Raw genomic sequence first — 21,822 nt, 5'->3', positions numbered from 1 at the left:
GGGGAGAAAAACCGAGAAACAGATTCTTAACTATAGAGAACAAACTGATGGCTACTGAACAGAGGTGGGTGGAAGGATGGGTGAAATATGTGATGGGGATTAAGGAGTGCACTTGTGATGAGCACTGGGTAATGTATGTACATGTTGAATCACTAAATTGTACACATGAAACTAATACTACAACTGTATATTAACTAACTGTAATAAAAACTTAAAGAATCCAGAAGCTGAAAATATAATGGTGAACATGGAAGATAGTGCCCCTACCTTTATGAAGCTTATAGTCTAGTAGAAAACAAGGGCAATTCAAAATACTGAGATAGTACCTTGGTGGGAGATTGTACAGGGTGCTAAGAGAACATAAAACAGGGGCAACTAACTTAGAGTTGGTGGATCAGAAGTCTCTCTGAAGACATGACATCTAAGCCGATGCCCAAAGGACATTCAAGAGTTTTTGTATGTTGCATGTTCGCTGGGGATGAATTTTGTTGGGGAGTGGGCAAAAACAGGGTTAGACAAAGAGACAAGTGCAATGAGAACTAGAGTATGACTCACTGAGGAACAAATGGTAATTCAGTGTGGCTGGCAGATAGCAAGGGTGAAGGGTGAAAGATGAGGCTAAAGAGGCAAGCAGAGGCCATTTCAGAAAGAATCTACAGATGACGTTAGGGGAGCTTCAACCTGAGGGAGCCAATGAAGAATTTTCAGGAGAGAAATACCTTCATTAAATCTGTCTACAGCATCTAGAATGGATTAGATTGGGATAATAACATAGGAAGCAAGGAGACCAGTTAGGAGACTGATGTGGAAATCCAGGTGTGACACTGTGGATAGAGACATTTGCATTCAAATACAAGAATCAATGGCCTTTACTGGTTGGAGGCTTCTGTCTTAAGCAAATGAGTTCATAGGGAGTGACATTTAATAAGGAACACTGGAAAAGGGTCACCTGGGTGGCTCAGTTGGTTAAGCAGCTTTGGCTCGGGTCATGATCTCAGGGTCCTGGGATTGAGCCCTGCATCTCGTCGGGCTCCCTGCTCAGCAGGAAGTCTGCTTTCCCACATCCCTCTGCACACCCCCCCACTCCCACTTGCTCTAATAGAAGAAACACTGGAAAGGAAGTAAATTTGGGAGAAGGAAGAGGAGAGGAAAGTAGGTTCAGTTTTGACCATGTTAAATACTGGGTGACTCTGAAACAACCCAAAAAAGATGTCAAGTAGGCAAATGACTCTTCTTCTCATTTCCCACATTACCAAATCCTGTGAGGTTCACCTTCAAAATATAGCACAAATCTGTCCACCACTCTTCATTACCACAGTTAACTACTCTACTGCAAAGCATCATTACCTCCCTCCATCGTCTCCATGTATCCACTTCTATCTTCTAGTCTTCATATGGTAGCCAAGTGGTTTTTTAAAAATAAAAATCAGATCATGTTAATCTCTATTTTAACCCTTGAAGGGCTTCCTATGAATTTTGGAATAAAAACAAACTTACCATAGCCAAAAAATCCCTCCATGGTATGCACCCTTTTACATCTTTTATTAATTGCTCTCACCTAGCCCTACCTACACTGACCAAGTCCCCACCCCCCCTTTTAGGGAATTTCTTTTTTTCATCAGAGAATTGCCTCACTTCTTTCCTTCATTCCCCTTTCCTCCTTCAACACACAAGTCTTTTTTTTTTTTTTTAAAGAAAATGTCCTACAATGTGCGTTTTATTCCATACCATTATACAATGTTTACATATAGTTATAACTCTTAAGAAAATGTTTTTTTTACCAATTGTACGTAGTGCCTAAATCTTTCACTTTAACATGGAGAAATGGAGAGTGGAAATCCACATCAAATGCTATCCTACAAGTTGTAATGAGCCGCAAGTGTGCCAATGAGAAGGAGATAGAAGTCTTAACAAGAGCAGCGTGCCTTACAAACCCTTGGCTTTAGTGAATTCAGGCATACAGGCCCCACAGTCTCATCTCGTAGAACTCAAGACAAAATAAATTAGTCAACACACAAGTCTTGCTCCTTGTCTTTATATCTCAAATATCAACTCCTCAGAGAATTCTTCCCTAACCACGCTCTATCACATAACCTTGATTTACTGTCTTTGTAGCACTTACTAGAATCTTGTTTATTCTCTACAACATAAGCTCCATAAGAACTGAAAACTGTTTATCTTTTTCATTGCTATACTTTGTGTAGATGGTATACAGTTGATAAATGTTTGCTGAATGAATTAACAAATAAATACATGAATAAAATAAATGGAACTGAAGCTCAGCTCACAAAATCTTAGCTGGAGATACTGATTTGAGGATCTTCCACATGTGAATAACAAATAATGTCAGTAAAACAAACATTCCCCATGGGAAGTATAGAGAGAGACTTAAAGAGGGCTTAAAACAGAGCCTGGAGGAACATCAACATTTAAAGAATGAGCAGAAGAAAAGGGGTGCCCGAAAAGAAGCAAGAAGGGCCAGAGAAAAAGGACAAAAGCCAGCTAATATTCCCAAAGTGCTGGATGCTGTAGAAGAGCATTCTTTATTAGAAAGGGAGCTTGGCTTTAAGGTAAAGTATATATTCAGTGGAGTCAGATATATAGTCAACAAATATTTCTTAAGTGCTTCCCATGTGCCAGGAACTATGCTAAGGAGTCGGGATATAGGAATATAAAATTAAACAAGAAAATAGATGAAACACTATTTAGGGGCACCTGGGTGGCTCAGCCGTTAAGCGTCTGCCTTCAGCTCAAGGCATGATCTCAGGGTCCTGATGGTCAAGCCTCGCATCGGGCTCCCTGCTCGCGGGAAGCCTGCTTCTCCCTCTCCCACTCCCCTTGCTGGTGTTCCCTCTCTCGCTGTCTCTGTCAAATAAATAAATAAAATCTTTAAAAAATAACAACACTATTTAATCACTATTCAAAGACTGATACAATCTTCTCTATGTATGCTATGAGGAGCAAGTCTCAATCTGAATCTTAATTATCACAACTGTAGAGGATTAAATGAGATCTTGTTCATAAAGTGCTGAATATAATATCTGCAACACAACAGGCACCCAATAAATCACACCTATTGCTATAAGATGATCTTTCCTTCACTGATGGAAAAAAGTACAAAAAAATATCAGCATATTATAGTAATTTACAGTAATCTTCCTAGGGGAATTATCTGATTTAAAAATCCATATCTATTCTGAGAATACGAAAATAAGCAAAGGGATAGGATTTTTTATGGGGAAACTACTGAGAGGTACCATCTCAAGGTTTTTTCCAACATTCCAGTTTGGTTTCAGCACAGGCACAGAAGTATTTAAGTGACTTAAAAGTAGGTCAACAGACTCATAGACTTCAGTGCACAGCTGTTTATTTAGCTTCCCACCCCCCCAGATATGACTCAGAGAAATACCACATACCTGCCTTCCCCCTCAAAAGACAGGCTCCTTGGGCTTCCCTTATTCTAGAATAAGACTTCTTGACTTTTCTAAAAGTAGACAGGTTAGAAGCACAGTATCACAGCCCAATTAGATCTCATTTTTTGTGCTTTTATTTTGTTAGATTACACTCTTTAATTATCCCCATGAGAGTCAAGAGATTTGCCTATTTTTAAATAAAGAACAAAAGTACACTAAGCTGAAAAAACACAAATTCCTCTGAAACACTAAACAAGAAAATGCCACAATACTTCTCACTTAAATTCCAATTGGGAACATGAGGCTGAAATACCACTGATCAATAGGAACCTTTATTTTGTATGCTATGCAATCCAACCCCCAACTCAAATGCCTCCTTCCTACCAGCACACACTACTTTCCATTGATTTCCCTCTACTTTGGTTGTTGCCTCAACTCTAGTGATCAAGGCTCCAGTGATTATCTTCTGGCCAAAGGAAAATTATTTTCCTTGTTTCTCTTTTGTTCTTCTCTAACAGACTACTAGTTATTTCGTCCAGACCATGTGGGCAGCAGGGCTACAGGCCTTCTGCCAGTCATACATGCTTAGCAAGCAAAAAGTAAACAAGACATTCTTCTAGGCTGAAATGTTCTAAAAGCAAACCACAGCATTCAAGTTTCCGAATATTCTCAGGTAAACAGTCTATTTACTAGACAGAGTACATTAATAGACCAAGGTCTAGAATAAAAACTAACCAATTCAAAATATAAACACAGATTTAAGTTTTCCTTTACTACTAAGGCCAAAAGAACATGAAATTGGAAAGTAAATGATATCCTAATTGTGACTGTTATCACTATGCATTTGTGCTTGTGCCTCAGTAAGGCTAAAGATACTTTTCCCTTTTGGGCCTTTGGTCTAAGTGGAATTTCATAAGATCTGGTTTCTTTGCAGTACGGCACAATTGCTAGAAGTATACTACTTTCTCAAGATAATATGGCCCCTTTTAAAAAATTATTAAAACAGCTTCACTCCATCCTAACAGGGTTTCGTTTTGTTGTTTGCGGGTGTTTTTTTCTTCTGAGACTCTAGCATCAAACAACTGTTTTTTGATTTGGCAATTTTTTTCAGAATTCAATGACTTACAGTAGAAGTACATCTTACATCGTAATATACAGAGACTACCTAGCAGCAGTGAATCAACTAAGTAGTTGGTCATGTGCTTGGTCAGCATTGAGTTGGCAGTAGAAATTAAACATCAAGATGTAATTTCCAGCTTTAAACCCCTTGTCAGATTTTGATTCTAAGACATCACTGCAAAATTAAAAAATCTCTTATATTTTAACTTCATTTTCCACATAGGGCTAAAGCCAAAGAAGTCTCCTGAGATAATTTTTTCTGTAAGACAACTGTAATGTCTTTGGGTCCTTAACAATCTTTTTTTTAAAGAGATAGAGTGCACATGTGAGTGGTGGGGGTGGAGGAGCAAAGGGGGAGAAGAGAGTGAAGCTCAAGCAGGCTCCACACTCAGTGCAGAGCCAATGTGGGGCTCGATCTCAAGATCCTGAGATCATTACCTGAGCTGAAATCAAAAGCTGGACGCTTAACCAACTGAGCCACCCAGGTGCCCCTAGAGTCAGTCCTTAACAATCTTAAATTCTTTCTCTTTCTCCACGTTGTATTCTCATCATCTGTACTCACCATTTCACTAAAAATTCTCTTTCCAATACGGTATCCTATTTTAAAGATGTAAAAAGGTATCATTTGCGGTACATTTTCAGTGGTGGGGGGAATCAGGGAAACCTCTCCCCTTTAAACCACTCCAGCTTTGAGATATAATTAACGTATTATGGCACATTTAACTTCCCATAGTAGTTGGTTCTTTAATATCATGGTAAATATCCTCAAACAATGGTGGTTGGGTAATTAAGTTACAAAAAGAACATACTCAAAGTCTTCATGCTGAAGATTTGCCTCTCTGAATTCCTTTTAGATCTTAGCAGATCAAATGGCCTGAAGAATAGGAAATATTATGAAGTCATATCTTTCCAAGTAAAATGCCAATCACACCAACAATCTACATTTTTTTTTAAAGATTTTATTTATTTATTTGACAGAGAGACAGCCAGCGAGAGAGGGAACACAAGCAGGGAGAGTGGGAAAGGAAGAAGCTGGCTCCCAGCAGAGGAGCCTGATATGGGGCTCGACCCCATAACGCCAGGATCACGCCCTGAGCCGAAGGCAGACGCTTAATGACTGAGCCACCCAGGCGCCCCCAACAATCTACATCTTTTTTTTTTTTTTAAAGATTTTATTTACTTATTTGACAGAGATAGAGACAGCCAGCGAGAGAGGGAACACAAGCAGGGGGAGTGGGAGAGGAAGAAGCAGGCTCATAGCGGAGGAGCCTGATGCGGGGCTGGATCCCATAATGCCGGGATCACGCCCTGAGCCGAAGGCAGACGCTTAACCGCTGTGCCACCCAGGCGCCCCCCAACAATCTACATCTTGAACCAAAACAGAACAATGTGCAGTAAGGCAGGACTCTTTGGAAAAAGGAGGTTTGATCACTTAATAGTTTCAGTAGATCTAAGGACTATTTCTGGCACCAAAGATGATATATCCTACAAGTCAATTACTTCATCTCCCTAAGCAGCAATAAGAGGAAGATAATACCACTTTGGCACTTTTATCCCTTGCCTGTCATGCCAGAATAGTTATTCAACAATATTTCTGGAACCAAAATAAAACTTTGGTCTGAGCTCACTGCCTCTTTCAATTATATATCATTTCAATCCCTTTTTCACTGCCAGGTTTCGCAAAGAAGCTGCCTACACTTACTAATTCCATTTCTCCATCCCATATTCTACTTTCTTATCACTGTTATCTAGCTTCCATCACACTCCACGAAAACTTCTCAGTAGGATTTCTGCAGTAAATTGAAAGGGTCAGCAGAGAACTTCGGTTTAAGCCCTCAACTTGATGTTTACAAGCTCTGTATATTTCAGCACTTCATTTCACATCACTGAGCATCACTTTCCTCACTTGTAAAATGAATGGACTAGATGACAATCTCTAGGATGTCTTCCTCTACTAAATCTATAGTTATATGACTAAATTCAGTCCATCTCCACTTTAATTTCTCCTTGGCATTTGACACTCATCACCACCTTCACTCCTTTATTATCTGCTCAAAAACTTAGACTGACACTCTAACATCATGACCATTATCTAATCCAAAATTCTCTATTTCCAAATGCAAAATCTCTCTACTTAGCCATTCAATCTTCACCAAAGACATAATATGCACACTCGAACTTGCACCCAAACTAAGAAACCATCCATCAGCTTGACCCAAATCTCCTATTTTCTTAACAATTAAATTCCTCATTACTCAGAGTCTTGGCTTAAAATCTGGTCTTCCGTCTTTCATCTCAGTTTCATTAAATTCTGCCGATCTCTCTCCTAAACAATGCATAGTCTCCCTTTTTAAGTTTCATCATTCATGCCTGGATTACTCTCAAAGCATACTACCTGTTCTCTCAATCCTAGTCTGTTCCCTCTCCAAAGTATTCAGTATTCTCTTGCACTGTTCAATATGGTAACCACTAACTACAGGTGGCTATTTAAATAAAAAATTAAGTTAAATTTAAAATTCAGTTCCTAATTCATACTAGATGCAGTTCAAGTGCTTAACAGACACATGTGGCTAGTGACTATTATACTGGACAGCACAGATATAATCCCATTCCCACAGAAAGTTCTATTGTAAGGAGCTGTTACCTTAGACAAAATTTCTTAGCACACTGTTTACATCATAGGTTTCCTTCTACTTAAGAATGTGGTCTAGATTATTAACACTTAACCAAACCAGTCCGAAATCTTCATCCTGGCATCTAAACCCTCCAGACTTGGCTTCATAAAGTATCTTCATACATTTTCTTTGCTAAATCTGTTGGCCAAGCAGTTTTCACTAATTATGTAGGGCACTATGCTCTCATTATCACATTCATTCCTTCAATAAACAAACAAACTGTGGGAGATACTTCCAGGTTTGAGGGATACTGCAGAGAAGAAAGACGATAATCCTCGGACTGATTTTTGTTCCCTCTCCTCTCACTGGTTCTCTGCCCAACTTTCGAGCTTTCAAAGCCCATCTCCTTTGAGCTCTCCTAGCTTACCTTCCCTTTGTTAAGCTCTCACAGCACTAGTATATAGGCCATGTTTGGGCACAATTAAATAGAGATTAGTTTTGTCTTCTTTCAAGCTTTGTCTTCCCAACTGGAATTTAAGCTACTTAAGGAATTTGACATTTACTACCAAAACAAGAGATACTTCTTTGTTAATGTCTACTGAAGAGTTTTAAGAAACACTGAAATCTTATATATCTACAAAGTGGGACAATAATATTTGACTGATCTATTTCATAGGCTCAAACTGAATAAGAGGTGTGAATAACTTCGATTTTTTAGATTTTATTTTTAAGAAATCTCTACACCCCACGTGGGGCTCAAACTCAAAACTCTTGAGATCAAGAGTCGCACACTCCACCAACAGAGCCAGCCAAGCATCCCTAACTTGAATTTTTCTTGTTGGCAAGAAGAAATCTCTAGGGTTTTATTACAAAAAAGCTAAAAATAAAGACTAGGCAAAAGATTTGTTTTGTTTTCTTTTTTGGTTACTTGTACAGGGGAAATGACAAAATCACTCAAAAAAGTTAAACACTAAGATTTCTGTTTGATAATAAAACATAACATTACATGGAATATTATGTTCTTAATTCAGGATGGCTCTTTTCTTCCACTTTTTTTTCAAAAAAGTATTTCATTCATGTATTCAATAAACAGAAACTAAGCATCTACTATATTCTAGGTACAAGGATACATTAATAAGCAAAATAGACAAATGCCTCCAAGGTTTACATTCTTGAGGCGGCAGGAGAGAAGAAGACAAAATAAATTAGTAAATGATATAGTAGATATCAGGAAATAAAAGCTAGGGATAAAAAAATAAAACAAGGGGGTATGGTAATTTTAGAGTGCTCAAGGAAGGTCTCACTGAGATTATCTGGGAAGATGACTTTTAAGGAAAGACATGAAAGCAATAAGCAAATGAGTGATGTAGCTATCTGGAGGACGAGCATCCCAGGCAGAGGGTAAAGTACATTGCAAAGGTTCTGAGGGAGGACTATGCTTGGTATGTTCCAGAATAGCAAGAGGACAAGTATGTCTAGAGAGGAAATGAGCAAAGGGGAGAATAGAATATGATGTCAGAGTTAATGGACAGACAGACTGTGTAGGCAACACAGGGTGAATGAGAAAGGAAGACACTGAAGGGTTTTGATCATAGGAATGACATCATGGTTTAAGTTTTATTAGTATCACTCTGTCTCTTGTGATAACGATAAACTCAAATGGGGCAAGTGTAGATCTTGGAGGACTAGTTAGGAGGTTAATGCAATAAACAGATGAAAGACGATGGTAGGAGCAACCAGAAATAGGCAAATTTTAGACATATTTAAAAGTGGAGCCAAGAAGATCTGCTGGTATATTAGGAATGAGAAGATCTTAGGTTTGAAGGATAGAGATGCCAATGAATGAGAAGGGGAAGACCAAGAAAACCAGGGAGGGGAGAGGATACCAGAAGCTTAGTTTTGGACACATTAATTTTGAAATATCTATTAGACATCCAAATGGAGATGTCAAATAGGCAGCTGAATATACAGGTCTAGAGTTCAAGGAAAAGATCAGGACCAGGAAGTACATTTGAGAATTGTCAACATATTGATGGTACTTAACACCAGAAGACTAAATAAAATCACTAAGAAAGCAGTAAACTGGACTGAACCTATGATAGCAGTATTAATTAAAATCAGGAAAAGGAGACTGAGATTGAATGACTAGTGAGGTAGGGGGAAAACCCTGAGTGTGGTATCCTGAAAGCCAAGTGAAGAACGTGTTTCATTGAGAATAGAGTCTCCAAGTGCCAAATGTTGCTAACAACTGATCATTGATTTAGCAACACAGAGGACATAGGAGACCTTGGCAAAATACATGAGAGGGAGTGGCACTGAGGAAACGAACAACACCTATATTTTGGAGTCCTCGGAGCTGTAGAATTAGCATGGTACTGACAGACGTAACAGTCTCTCTCATTGCTTATTCCCCCTGTGATCCCTTTGGGGAACTACTTTTACTAGTGTAGGAGGAGTTGGATAAAAGGGAGAGGAGCATCTCTTGGGAATGTGTGTCATTATCTTTTCGATATTCTTCTGGTGGTTGCTGAGTAGCATGTGATTATCAGATGAGTTGTGGTATGTTATTTCTTTTTTTGTTTTGAGGATAGACAATGGAAGTATTTGGAAGCTAGTGCTAGAAAAAACACTCCCATTTATCAGCTAAAGCACTATTTCAAAAACTCCAATGGTAAAAAATTAAAAAATTTCCAAAAATCTCAGTTAACTGAGAAATCAGAATGGGAATTCCATTTAGACAGTGTCCTTTAAAATAAGCTATTTTATAGCAGCCTTTTTTATGCTCTTTCCCTTGAGAAACAGGCAAGGTGGTTCTTAAAGCCACTAAATATTCACAACTTAAAGTCAGACACAAACATATTTTTATTGTTAATACTGAGTTAGGTTTCTCAAACCTAGTGACAGCTCAAGTATTGTGTCACTAGTCTCTTCAAATGAATGAAGCATGAGTCCTCCTGTTTTTCAGGTTACCCCAACTCTGAAAGGTGTCAGATACCTAAACAGTCTCTATATTACCTAAATATTGAAATATATTTGCTCACTGAATCACAGAGAATGGAAATTTCATTAGGATGTTTCTAAGTACTGATGACTATGCAGGAGTCTAAAGGATAAAATCTATAGGGGAACGATTTTCTAAATCTCAAAATCTAGGAAAAATGCAGTCAGACACAAAAACTTTCCAATAGTCAGTACAGCTCTAGCATTTATTTTGTGATAACTCTCACACACGATATACAGCACTTACTAAAGGTGGTAGGTTATCACCACTTGACACAGACCTTTATTTATAAGGGGGGGTGAGGAGAGAAGCCTCTATTTTCCAACATTCACCCTAACAGAAAAAAAGGACTGAAAGCCACTTTAGTGGACTTGACTATTTAAAAGTACTTGACAGTTGTAAAATTTGGCGTGGAATATTACCTTATGTTTAAGAATTTTAAATACCATTCCAAACATATTCATAGCCATTGTTTACTTGTTTCTAAGAGATAATAAGAGCAAAACATTATTATTCCATTTTATGATTCAGGAACTAAGGCACAGAAAAACTGAGCGATTTATCTAAAATCACAAAGAACAGAAGAATCCTGAGTTTCTATTTCTGTGCTCTTTTCATCACATCAAAAAGATGACTTAAAAATGTGAATACCTCTAATTCAAGAACCAGAGCAGGTTGCTAGTTTATCACCATTTCTGATCTTTAGATTTGTCTGATATCTGGGGAAGAAGATAATATTAGCAAATATCCAACAAATATTTATTTGGTGTCTACTACATGGCAAGTCTTATCAGACATGAGATTATTCTGGAGCAGAAGGGAGGCTGGAGTAGAAATACCCTGAGGTGGGCATGGTGGCAGTAGAGTGGAAAGACATGGAAGAAAGTAGACAAGGAGACTAGCCACTTTTTTTTTTTTTTACTGTTCTTTATACTTAAATTCATTCATGAAATGAACACTTATTTACCACTTATCAGATACCAGATACTATTCTATGTTCCTGCACATAGAAGGGAACAAAAGAGACAACCACTCTTACCTTAAGGTTTACACTGGTGGGGGGCACACAAAAATAAGAAAAAAATATAATGTAGCAGATGATACTAAATACACTGGAGGGGAAAAAAGAAAAGAAACTGAGGAGAGAGATAAGGAGAGTTGGGGAAAAGGTGTATGTGTAAGAAGCAGTTTTGCCATCTTAAAGGAAACAGTCAAAACCTTGCTGAAAAGGTGACCTCTGAGCTGTGACCTCAAAGAATTACAAGAGCAAATCATACAGATACAGATCTTCCTTGACGTATGATTGAGTTACATCCAATAAATGCATTTAAGTTGAAGACACTTTAAGTCAAAAATGCATTTTATATACCTAACCCACCAAACATAGCTTAGCTCAGCCTACCTTAACTGTGCTCTGAATGCTTACATTAGCCTAGCTGGGCAGTATCATCTAACACAGTCTATTTGATAATAAAGTATTGAAGAGTTCATGTAATTTACTGGATACTGTACTGAAAGTGGAAAATAGAATGGTAGTATGGGGATAGAATAGTTGTATCAGCTGTTTACTCTTGTGATTGTGTGACTGACTGGGAGCTGCAGCTGCTGCCACTACTCAGCATCACAAAAGAGTGTCATACTGTATGGCCAGCCAGGGAAAAGATCAAAATTCAAAATTCCAAGTACAATTTGTACTGAATGCGTATGGCTTTCACACCATCATAAAACTAAAAAATCATAAGCTGAACCAGCTTTATAGGCAGAAGGAACAGAAGCAGAACTGTGGTACATTTGAAAAATAGCAGGGAAGGGGTGCAGCGAGAGTGATATGTGTAAAGGAAATGAGTAGTAAGAAATGAAGTATATGTTCATCTTTTTTTAAAAGATTTTATTTATTTGTCATACAGAAAGAAAGAGGGTGCACAAGGAGGGGGAGCAGCAGGCAGAGGGAGAGGGAGAAGCAGACTCCCTGCTGATCAGGGAGCCTGATGTAGGACTGTGGGATCATGACCTGAGCCGAAGGTAGATGCTTCACCGACTGAGCCACCCAGGTGTCCTGATGTTCATCTTTATATACAACCTATTATCTCCATTTACTATGTTCCAAGTTCTTTCCAAGTTAGAATATACAGAGAATGTATATTATATGCTCTAAAATTTCTTAAAGTCCTAATGGTTGGGTGTTATTGAATACAATGATCAATAACATCATTTCATAAGACTCAAAACTCAAATAATCATTCACCACTAGCTACTCGGTAGGATGGGTCAGATTTCCAATTCTGTCCAAAGAGAATCTGTTGAGATCAACCTCTGTGGCTAGTTTCCTAAGTCTCAACACAAGCATACTCTATACCAAAAAGAGAATGGGTGTTGTTTGTATCATTTCATTGTATATCTTCAACTAATTAAAAGACAGGGAAAGAATATTAGACAAATATATTAAGAGTTTGCAGATAAAATTCCACATACTACACAATAATATTAAATGATCCACATGTATTATCTCAAAGATAGTTTTCTAGATTTACCTCTCTGTTCACCCCACAGAAGTTGAGCCATTTGGCTGGAACCCCATTACCTTGGTTAAATTTCCCCACAGAAAAAATAAACTAACACTCAGATTAGATTCCGAAAGGATGTTCATATTAGAACTCCCTAAAAATAACAGATATTAAAGTTTTTAGTAAGGACAAAATGATATGCTTCTAATAAAACAGTTGATAGAACAAATTGAAATTTAATGTAAATTTCCTGTGTTACCACAGGCCAAGTCCACTTGCATTCTCTTCTTTTTAATCAACATGTTTTGCAATAGGATTCTGTTTGGGGTCTATGTATAGAGCAGAAGCTAAGTTCTAACTAACCCAGGGTGTCCAAAAGAGCAAACTTTTCTTTTCATTTTCTCATGTAAGCCAAAATGATTAAGAACAAATCAGAATATTTCATAATAGTAAGTATTACTTGCATCTTCTATACAGATATCACAAGTAAAATGTATTCCTGACTTTATACACCATTCCTAAAACATGCTTTCAGAATAGTATGATTAACTTAGCCTAAACAGGTTCATTTAAAGAATTCTTAAAAAGTTAGTGATTCTATACTACAAACTTATGTGTTACACAAAAAGGTTATCTTCAACCTGTGAATAACAGCTGGATGATTGGGAGAAAGTACCAAGCCCAGAAGAATATCATCTTTCAAACATTAACCTTTAAGAAAACTATTAGCAATGATTTTCACTGAAAAATAATGAGCCTGAAATTCACTTCTACGTTTTCAACTTTTTGTTGTTGTTGTTCATTTGGTGTTTATTTTTTGGCTTCCATTTGTTTATTCAGCATGTGAGCTACCTCATGATATGGGAGGCAAAACAGAGTGGGCCTTCTTGTTTCTACACTCCCTCCTTGAGGTCAAGTTCCTACCATTAAACAGTTTCTTTTTTTTTTAATGATTGTATTTTATTTTTAATTCTTTTTTTAAATTACCATATAATGTATAATTGGTTTCAGAGGTACAGGTCTGTGATTCATCAGTCTTATATAATACCTGTTGCTCATTACATCACGTGCCCTCCTTAATGCCCATCACCCAGTTACCCCATCCCTCTACCCCTCTCTCCTCCAGCAACCCTCAGTTTGTTTCTTATGAACTTTTAACATATTTGACTAGAGCTATTATTTCAGAAAGTTATGTATGTGGTAAATAGTTTTAAAAAGGAAGTCTACCTCCTACCCTCAACCCAAGTGTCCCAGGTCCTCTTTCCAGAGGTGATCACTGTTACCTACCCAAAGATGGCCTCCTACATATAAAAGAGAAGGGGAGGTGGGGAGGGCGGTGGGCATATGTGTGTATTTTAAACTACAATGTTAAAGAACAATCAAGTCTTTTCAAAACTACTTATGGAATAGGGCATCTGGCTGGCTTAGTTGGAGAAACATGCGACTCTTAACCTCAGGGTCATGAATTCAAGCCCTATGTTGGGTGTAGAGAGTACTTGAAAATAAATGAAGCCTAAAAAATACTTATGGGGGGCACCTGGTTGGCTCAGTTGGTTAAGCACCGGACTCTTGGTCTCAGCTCAGGTCTTGATCTCAGGGTCGTGAGTTCAAGCCCTGTGTTGGGCTCCACACCCAGCGTGGAGACTACTTTAAAAAACAAAAACAACTTATGGAATAACAGAATAATGAAAATATCATCACCTTAAATTCTTAAATTAATACAGTGCTTTACAGTTTTCAAAGCACTTTCAAGTGTATCAGCTCACTGATCTTCAAAATTAACAGTCTTTGGTAAACATATTTCTACTCAAAGAACATCTAATTAATTGAGTCATTTACTATATCCATCTCTCTCAGGAAGATAACATTCAAATCAACACCAAATGAGAGCAGTTGTGTTAGAACTTAAGAAACAAAAAAAGCAACACACTTCCAAGGCGGTTAACTATCTTCTGTTGGCAGCATATTCTACTTTTTCAGATCTACAGTCTATAGCTTACTGTAATTTTTAAAATTTAAACTGGCATCGATACCACAAAAACATTTCAGAGTTACCATACACATATTTCTAAACCAGTTTCTCTATTTTAGACTATTATTGCCAATATATTTGAATAAGAAAGCCATTCTCGGGGCACCTGGGTGGCTCAGTTGTTAAGTGTCTGCCTTCGGCTCAGGGCGTGATCCCAGAGTTATGGGATCGAGCCCCGCGTCAGGCTCCTCCACTGGAAGCCTGCTTCTTCCTCTCCCACTCCCCCTGCTTGTATTCTCTCTCTCTGGCTGTCTCTCTCTCTGTGTCAAATAAATAAATAAAATCTTTAAAAAAAAAAAAAAAGAAAAGAAAAAGAAAAAAAAGAAAGCCATTCTCTATTCCCACCACATCCATACTATATGGAATTAATCCTACTAAGAGTCTAATTTCATTAAAGAAGAGCAATTATCAGTCCTCCTATTTTGGTTATGTAATACATCACAACAATCCTTCAATGCTGATGACACCACTACCTGATTTAAGCCTCCTAAAAGTGGATTAATGATTCAAAGGAAGATATAGCACTTAACTTTTGGCTAAATATAAACACCAAACATTGTATTTCTAAGTATGAAACCCATGAAAATGTTAAAAATAAATGTGAACCCCAAATTGAAATAACTATTTAGATCCATATCTGGAAAATTAAAGTCCAAGTTATCTTAGAACAAACTGTACAGCATTTAGCTTTCATTTTAGAAGGGTCAGCAAACATGTTCACATTTTCTTACATATGCATAAACAAACAGTGGAAGGATAAATAAGAAACTGGCTACCTAAAGTGGCAGGGATATAAACCAGTCGAAAAGACACAGTTGGAAGCAAGATTTCACAGTTAGGTAATTTTTTAAAAAAGAAAAAGGTTTATTTGTTTGAGAGAGAGAGAGAGAGAGAGAGAGAGAGAGAGCGCACGCGCGCGCGCAAACACAAGCGGGAGGGGCAAGGGGGCGGGGCTTGATCTCAGGACCCTAAGATCAGGACCTGGGCCAACACCAAGAGTGAGACACTTAACCAACTGTGCCACCCAGGCACCCCCAGAGTTAGGTAATTTTTAATTTCAGAACTTATGAAAATCATTACCATTCAAAAGTAAAATAAAAGGGTATAGTATTTTACTGGAATAATCTATCTTAAAACCATTTCTCAAAGCCTCCTCAGCTTTTATTATACCTCCTAAAAAACTGAAGCTCCTGAAAAAAAGGAAAAAACTAATTTTCTATTACCCACTTATAAGATGGGGGAAGGAAGGTTAGAGCCAAATGACTTAAGACCTTCTGAATGTGCAACTCATTGTATTTCATCTCTTAAGCACTAATACAGAAATTTAAGAGTAACTTTCTCTCCTTAATAGAAGTTTTTTAAAAGGCAGTATAGTCTAAAGGCTCATATAAATGCATGCAGTAAACTTCAAACTACATTTAATATGACTTTATTAAATCAACCATCTACTCAAGTCACTGTTTCTCTGGCCAAAGGAAAAAAAACTTCAATTGCAAGAAACACTTACCAAGTTTGACTGATAAATTTAAACCCTATCAGATACTAATTTCAACTGCAGGGGAAAGAGCTGCTCTAAGGAAGTTACCCAAGTTACTTACCAAATTGTTTTCTATAACCACGTATAAACATGTGGAGAAACATGAGAGATGAAGAGTAGAATGACTAATACACCAGAAGCTTAGGAAGACAGTTGGTGTGGGGAAACAGAATGGGTTTGGAATTAGACCTAAGTTTGAACGTGACTCTACCTCCTGATTTGGACCAATGACTTAACTTCTCCAAACCTGTTTCTTTAATGACAAAATGAAGCTGATACCACCTAACTTGAACATTCATTAGGAGAATTACGTAAGTCCACATTGGCAGGTTCTAGACTATTCTGACTAGCTCATGCAGAGGACATTGGGCAGAAAGAAAAAGCTTTCATTAGTGAATATTTTTCAAGTCACATGTGAGAAAACTATGTAGAAAGAAAATCTAAAGTGGCAAAGAAAAGAGAAATTTTCTGGGAGTCAGGTAGGATCTAGTCAAAAAGAATTTATTGAGCATCGCTTTTTAAAAATGAAGATTTTTACTTCATCTATTTCTTAATTTACTTCCTCCTTTTACAAGTTCAGATGTGAACATCTATTAGCCTAAAGGAATCATTTGAATACTCTAGGGAAAATATCCAGTGTAAGTAAACATTGCTATCAAACTTAAGATAAAAAGAATCTAAATTAGATATTAGGTTTAAAATAACTGCAAACATTTACATTTTCTTTCACAAAATTTCCAACAGAGTCTATAGATGATCATATGAGTATTTTTTTTGTTAAAATAGGAAATTGCTTTTTAAAATATGAGATCATCTTAAGACAATTCTACACTTGTGGAATACTATTTCTTATTGGCAAAAATACTTGTTACTAAAGTTGGAATCATATGAAATTGCATGCAATTTCTAGTCAACTGTTTTTGACCTACAAAAACCTAATTTCACTTTCAGTGTTCAGTGTGTGCCAGAAATACCATATACTGAGTTAAGACAGGTGATCTCAGGTAACAGGAGTTTAGCTGAAAAAAACAGAACAGAGGTACAATGCATTCACTGAAATTAAAAAAAGGAAACTTATTGATATAACCATTCATTTCTCTTTCATGTTTTAGTACCCACACAGATTGAAACAATTAAGGATATTATTTCTTCAAGTCATTACTGAGCATATACTATATTAAGGACATTTGATAGAAAACAAATTTCCTTGGATTTGGTCCTAACCATTCAGTACAAGACCTAGAAACCACATTAAAAAATGGAGGGGAGGGGTGATAGAAAAAAGAAATTAAAAGAGGTTACCTCTTTGAATGTTTTTACATAATATACCTTTTGTGTGCTCCTAATTCCCCCAAAGTGTCTTTTCTATAAATCACAGCAAGGCATACAGTATATGGTATAAAGTGAAAAGCGTAAAAGTTCAAAAAATAAAATGGGAGAGAAAGACTGGGAGCAAAGTACCTAGAATAAAGTTATTTGCTAATTAGAAAATTATCACCTGCCTCTGAACTATTTCAGGCACTCTTGTGCAGAAAAATTACTGCCCTGAGAATCTACATATCTGCTTTTTAAATGTACTACATATAAATATAATATATAAACCAAACATTGTTCAAAGAGAAAAAAACGATTCTTTTTAAATTGCTTAGAAGAAATTTGGGGGCTTCTTGGCCCACTACCCCCAACACACATAGCTAGAAATGGGGGAAGAGAAGCAAGGGAAATTTATTTTACTACTGCTAAAAAGTCCCTGTTAGGTTTGGCGATCCAAGAGATGAAATTTGACATGTAGATGGACACAAGAGCTTTCTTTGCTCATTTTTGCCTGAATGCACACATTCTACACTGACGTCGCCTGTGAGGAACTAAAAGGTTTTCCCTTAAGATAATAACACATTTCAGGATTTAACAATTCTGACTAACAACCAAGAAGGTGAAGAAGGCCTACTGATTTACTGTTTGTTTAAGTTTCTGCCTGCAGGGAATGAACGGTGACACAATTCAGCCACCAACTACTACCTTTTTAGATTAGGCTTTTTAAGGAACAGAATGATTTTTGAAATAAAGCTCAACTCACACACCTCTTTCCAAACTAGTTCCTGCACCAGCTAAATAGAGAGCTTAACGACTGGGTCAAGAGAGGGCCGGCCATGGCGGGGCTAATTCAGAAAATCGGCAGCCCCTCTTCCAGAAGAGCTTTGCTTTTTTTTTTTTTTTTTTTTTTAAAGTTTGAATTTCTTAGGTTAAAAGAAACTTTCCCTCAAAACTGCACAAATGGAACCTGCTTTTCAAGCAGAACTCTGCAAAAAATTGATTTGTGAGCCTTCTGGTTAATGCTTTTCACACACTCCTTCATTAACTATGCAAATTTCCTAACACAACCACTCATTTTAACATTTTTATGCAGGTCTTGCTTATTGGACTATTTTATGGAAGTTTTCTCCAGTTTAATACTAAATTTTGTACAAAAGCACTGATTCCACAGGCCAATAAGGCTTTCTCATCTTGGTCAACAAGCTGCTAGATTAACTGCTAACTAAAAATGCACTTTTTACCCACTATTCTCTTTCACACATACCCCCCTTGGAAACTGTATTTCAGAAGCAAACTATAACTTTCTCCACATTCACAGATGACAGCTTTGGTTTTAGGGTAACAAAATCTGGAGTTTGACTGCCAGTGCAGTCAGCCTGAAACCTTTGTGTCTGTCAGAGGAAAGAACAAAAGGCAGTGCTTCCTCCCCCAGCCCCTCCTTAGCTCTGGAGGAAGGCAGGCTTGACAGAACAGTTCTAGAGATAAAGGAAACCATGCCGAATCTAGTGAGAGTTTCCCCTAAACAAACACACAAAGCTACCCAAGCTACCCACCTTGGATAGCTGCCTCCTGAGGCTAAAGCGTTGAACCATGGTCACCCTGAGTAATCTTCAGACAAAGCAATCCACGAAGGGAAGGGGTTTTTGTTTTTTTAAAAAACAGCTTCTTGGAAAAGTCGGTGGCAAAACATTTTGAAGACTATCACAGAAGTCCAAAGAATTTCCCAGGGAGTCCTAGCAAACTTGGAACCACTTCATTGTCTCATCGGGAGATACTGCAAAGCCTACGGCGGAGAGGGCGGGCGGACCCGCGGCAGGGAGGGGCAGAATCCTGGAGCTGCTTCGCCCAGTGCCAAGCTCGGTTAGCACTTCCTGTGAGTCAGCCGTGAGGGGTCCGGACAGAAGGACCACCCCTTCTCTTTCCACCAAATCCTCAGCCCAGGATGCCGCTCTGGTGCCACCTGAGACTCCGGGGGGGATGAACCTGATGTTCTGGTCTGTGTGGGGCGAGGAGTGGCGCACCGGGGTTAGAAAGCATCAGCCTCAAGCAGAAACCTGGCAACTGTAATTCTTCTCATCCTAAAGCCCTCCCAGTGGAGGAGGTCCCCTGCAAAGAGCGACACCCCCTTCTCAACCTCCACCTCAGGTAATCTGCTGGGTAAAACGGTGTGAATAAAAGGCGGTGGTAAAAAGCCCCTGACCATACCCGCTGGGCTCCGAGGAGACTCCTCCCAGCTGGGCTCGGCAGCTGTCCGGCTTTGTCTAAGGTAATTGGCCAAGCCTTTCCTCTTATTCACAGGGAGGAGTCCCGCCTCGGGAAGGAATGTCAGGTGCAGAGAGGCATACTTCGTGGGTGACTTCAACTTCTTTGCAGTGTGACTTCAACTTCCCTACCAAGTTAAACTAAGGCTGTCTCCTGAGCTAACTGACTTCTCTCATTAGAACGAGGTAATTTTTAAAAATCTACACATATAACAAACAAAAGAAACAGCTCAGAGTGAATTAAGAGGTATGAAAATGACAATCTTGAGGACAGTTGCAAAGATAAAAAATATTTTGCTATCGTTTGCCAGTCTCTTCCTATTTATTTGATTCTGCTGCCAGACAACCGGTGTAAGGACAACGCTTCATTTTAGTGAAATTTCCACTCTTCACGCTCCTCTCTGAATTGTTCATTACTCCTAAATGATTTTAAAAACTGACCAGGGCAGAACTTTTGGCACATATTAATTTTCCTTGCTCTAGTGATTCTCAATTCCCTGTAAGCATGATTATGCTTATGTTACATATAGCCTTTGTTAAAATGAACCTACTATGTGCAGTCCCTGTGTTAGGCATTTCACATCTACTTTCCTATTGATTTCTTAAACACCCCTGTGAAATATGTATTAATACCCCAATTCTTCAGATAAGTAAAGCAGGAATAGTCTCTCTAAAACATCAGTATTACCATGAGGAAACCATATAGTGTTACTAATTTTTTTCCTTTGGGAGAGAAAAGTGAAAAATGAATTTGAAAAGACAGATCTTGGGGCGCCTGGGTGGCTCAGTTGTTAAGTGTCTGCCTTCGGCTCAGGGCATGATCCCAGGGTCCTGGGATGGAGCCCCACTGGGAGCCTGCTTCATCCTCTCCCACTCCCCCTTCTTGTGTTCCCTCTCTCGCTGGCTGTCTCTCTCTGTCAAATAAATAAATCTTAAAAAAAAAAAAAAGAAAAGAAAAGACAGATCTTTTACACAATGGTTTTTCTCAACTATGCTCTTATCACACACTCCAGTTTCCATTTATCACCAAATATGATGCACAATTTTAAAAACTTCACCTAAAATATCACACACCTATTTCACAATACCTTAGGAAGAGTACAACAGATGTCAAGTAACAGGATGCCACAGCTCCAAAACGAATCACTCTAACCAAAAAATATATATATATAAATTTTATTCCAAAAATCTTAAATGGAAAATGGTTGAACATACTTAAACTATCTGTGAAATTCCAAAGCTAAGAAAACTTTAATCAACAACCATGACTGAAAGTAAAGGCTCCCTCATATCTAAGGTTCAGAATATGCAATGTAACCTAATACTTAAACTGATTGTATCTTAAGTCCAAGTGGAAGATAGGCTGACAGAGAACCGGAGTTCTGTGTGTTTTCTGTTTTGTTTTGTTTTGTTTTGTTTTTCAAGGGTAAGAGTACCAGTACTTCCATCTTTTTCCTACACAGAATGAAATTGAATCTCCTGGGAATGAAGGAAGACCTAATGAGATGCTGGTGTGGAAATAAAGTTCCTTACAGAAAGACATACTGTTTTAAATATAAACATGAAGTGTTTCTGATATAATCAACTAGAATCCCAGATAATTGCTAGATTGCAAAGAACTGCAAGATTCTTTCTAACCCGCACCTCCCAAAGAAAGGAAAGAGGAAAAGGAATTAGAAAAAACTGTCAAAAGTCTACACACCTAGGTACACAAAAAAAATCAATCATGAATTGAACAGGATATAAATCGTCAAAGTCCCAGATACACAAAAAGACTCATGGATTAAGAGAATGGTGTCTTCATTCTAGGAGGAACTTACTCATTTTTTGCCTATTAAAATAAAGATAAACCTCTAATTGTTCAAATGCAACAAGACCTGTTAAAAATCATTTGAGTTATGATTGTGATCCAATCCTTGATTAGACGACAAAAAACTGAAAAGATCTTCAATAAACATAGCCGTTAGGGGAAAAATTAGAATCTCTGAATATGATCTATTTTGAGGTGTCTGGCAGCAAAGGATGA

At 37.9% G+C, this 21,822-nt stretch overlaps 1 protein-coding gene and 1 long non-coding RNA gene across 2 annotated transcripts in view; one reads left to right on the top strand and one right to left on the bottom strand.

The window, feature by feature from the left end:
• Nucleotides 1-21,822, bottom strand: part of TMCC1 (transmembrane and coiled-coil domain family 1) — a 171,780-nt gene that overhangs the window by 105,856 nt on the left and 44,102 nt on the right. The window lies entirely within an intron of this gene.
• On the top strand, nucleotides 16,568-21,667 carry LOC103669530. Its single transcript, XR_570318.2, has 3 exons — nucleotides 16,568-19,680; nucleotides 19,834-19,982; nucleotides 21,260-21,667. It is a non-coding gene; the product is annotated as an uncharacterized LOC103669530 (long non-coding RNA).

This window comes from Ursus maritimus, unplaced genomic scaffold (assembly GCF_017311325.1).
Source record: "Ursus maritimus isolate PB19 unplaced genomic scaffold, ASM1731132v1 scaffold_14, whole genome shotgun sequence".
Classification (NCBI taxonomy): Eukaryota; Metazoa; Chordata; class Mammalia; order Carnivora; family Ursidae; genus Ursus; species Ursus maritimus.
This window is presented reverse-complemented; position numbering and strand designations above follow the sequence as displayed.